We start from the raw sequence: 2,874 nt of genomic DNA, 5'->3' as shown, positions 1-2,874 counted from the left end.
TTATCTAATTAGAACATAACTTTATGTTGCTTAACTTTTAATTTTATAAAATTAGACTAATAATTACTTATGATTTAACTATCCATCTTGAAATATATATTATTACACCAATACAAAATTATCAAGTTTTTAATAATTATTCTTGTTTTGTCTTTATTTTGTGACAAGTGTTGTACTTTAAGATGATTGATTAACATGTAGGTTTGAATCATTAACTTCTATGTGATTTTAGAGAAGACATGAAGCTTTTATCTAAGATAATTAATGTATCCAATCATGAGAGTCTATTTTATGCACTTTGGGATAAAAAATGTATATCATCGATATATATGTAGCATTCTAAAACTTGTACAAGAATTAATGTAGTATCCCTAATATATTATTAGGCATTGGAAAATGATTTAACGCTTTATAGTACTACCATATATAGTTTTAGATATCACAGTAAGCATGTTGTTTTCTTTAGACTCAACTTTGTTCTATGCATTATTCTTGTGTAATGAGTAAGAACATATTGTAGATATGATTATATTTTTAAAATTAACCTCTATTCAAATAGTTTTTTATTTATATGTCAATCCATATTTTACACCATATACATTTCATATATAGGCATGTGTCCTTTAGCACCATCTAATATGAGTTTAAACTTGAGAACTAACAAGTCATAAATAAATATTTATTCATATAACTCTCCTTATATAAGCCTTATTACAACTTTTCATGTGTAAACACATGATTACATACCAAACTAAAGGAACAACTTACTCTATGGATAAACATATTAGTTTATTAACTTGAAATTAAATCTTACAACAAGGAACCACAACATAATAATCTAATGCACACAAAGATAGTTTATGAACCATAAGGATCACTAGGGCTAGGATTGTTCACTTAATGAATTTTAAAATACCCCAACAATAGTTTTTGCCAAAAGACTATCAACATAGTTGTTTATTGAAGGTCCTAAGCATGGAGACAAAGTTCCTCAGGTTTCTTTCACTGATCTGGAAATTATTGCTTGTCAACATGTCACTTATCTTTGCAACATTAGATTTGATTTGTGCTCCTTCATTTTCTACCATTATGATTCTAATTGCTTTACTAATATCCTCTTTAGTAAAAGATCCATCATCTTCATTTCTTCTCACTTTCACTCCAAGCTTGAGCTCACTTACAAGCCCTGCAGTCAACGCTTGCTCAAACTTCATGGGAAGAGCGATGAGTGGTACCCCAAACCTTAGGCCCTCTGTCATTGAATTCCACCCACAATGAGTTAAAAAAGCAGCTGTAGAAGGATGATTCAAAATGTGTAACTGTGGTGCCCACTTTGTCACCACCAATCCCTTTTCCTACAAAACAACTTAGGCTCATTATAAACGATTCTCACTATTATACTCGCCATTAAATTGTATTTTAAAGGAAGATGACACATAGCATACCCCAATCTGGTCTTGAAAACCTGGAAGCAAGTCATTTCCACTAGGCAGAATCCAGATGAACGAGGTGTTTCCCTCTAGCAAACCCATTGAAATGGAAGATTGTTGTTTGTGCGTGAGAACATACTCGCTACCAAAAGACAAGATCACCACCGAATCAACAGGTTGTCTATCGAGCCACTGTAAACAAATGTCATCAACGGGGGCAGGTTGGAGTTTAGGCATGAGTAATCCAACAGGGAACACTGGACGCTTCACCAGGCTCTGCAAATAGTCCACATATGTGCCTTCTAGCTCTGAACACGAATTGAATGCGATTGCCCAACTCTCTCGCATTGCAATGCTTCCACGCTCAACAATGCTAAGCCCACCTGCATGAACACCCTTAAACAATACACACTAAGAAAGAAATTAAACCTGAAAAATAAAGTCAACTGTAACTATTTAACATTTTTAACTTAAGAATCACGTGATATTGTAATTTTTAATATTTAACTCCACACCTGAATGCTTGCTATACATCACCTCCATGGCCCCACGCCCTTCAAACAAGGTGAAGTGAACATTGGGCGAGGGAAATCCTGGTGGCGATACGGCGACATCCTCAGCGCTAGGGTTTCCCGATGCATTGTCTAGCCCGCCTTCCAAATAGCTGAAACCGGTCACTCCCATTGGGACGAATAATATGGGGGCGATAGGATTGGGTAGCCTTGCAGTCACACGGGGGACCCAGTGTTGCAAAACATCGTACATTACAAAGTCCGGTGACAGCTTTTGTAACAGTTCTTCGAAGGGCTTCTCCATGAGGTCCAGTGCGAGTAGGAGTAGAGATAGCAGTAATGGCGCGTCTGCCCTCTTCACAGCATCTGCTGAGGACTCTACGCTTTTGGCAGCCCCTCCAACGAGGGCATCGCCAACTCCATGAAATCTATCCCCTCTCCTTCCAACACTTGCGGTCTTAGTCGCTTAATGTTCAACGGGGTTGACACAAAGATGATTTTAAGACCATGACTGGACATCTTCCTCGCAAGCTCAAGAAAGGGCATCATGTGACCGTGGGCTAGCCACGGAAACATCACCACAAGAAGCTCCCTTTGCTTTTCCGCAGCCATTCCTGATGCAACTCAAGCTTTTGCAAACTATGGACAATCCTCTACACTATACGTTTTACTCTGCCATGAGTTTAAATAGACAGTTTGCTCTATCGGTTGAGCTTTCTCGGTTTCATGAGCTACGAAATTCACTGCATCACCATTTTGCACGTTCTCATTTTCCTAAACGGTGTCTAGCTGTCCTTCCAAATATCCTTCGGACTGCAGACGCTACCGCGCTCTAATTCGTTTTGGTCAACAACTTTCATTACTAGAAATTTGGCACGTGACTAAATTTGTGGGACGTATGCTCAATAATTAGAGTGGTGTGTAAATGAAAC

The 2,874-nt window shown here is 37.8% G+C and overlaps 1 pseudogene across 1 annotated transcript; it reads right to left on the bottom strand.

Moving 5' to 3' along the window:
* Positions 1 to 944: 944 nt before the first annotated feature.
* Positions 945 to 2,588, bottom strand: LOC149560201 (UDP-glycosyltransferase 91C1-like; annotated as a pseudogene). The gene is made up of 3 exons (XR_016364219.1): positions 1,946 to 2,588; positions 1,446 to 1,813; positions 945 to 1,355 (listed from the first exon to the last, which is right to left on the bottom strand). The product of XR_016364219.1 is annotated as a UDP-glycosyltransferase 91C1-like (transcript).
* Positions 2,589 to 2,874: the final 286 nt, after the last annotated feature.

The sequence above is a fragment of the Cupressus sempervirens genome, chromosome 4 (assembly GCF_028749045.1).
Source record: "Cupressus sempervirens isolate cs-2001-9-10 chromosome 4, ASM2874904v1, whole genome shotgun sequence".
Lineage (NCBI taxonomy): Eukaryota > Viridiplantae > Streptophyta > Pinopsida > Cupressales > Cupressaceae > Cupressus > Cupressus sempervirens.
The sequence above is the reverse complement of the archived record's forward strand: the minus strand, read 5'-3'. Positions and strand labels throughout refer to the sequence as shown.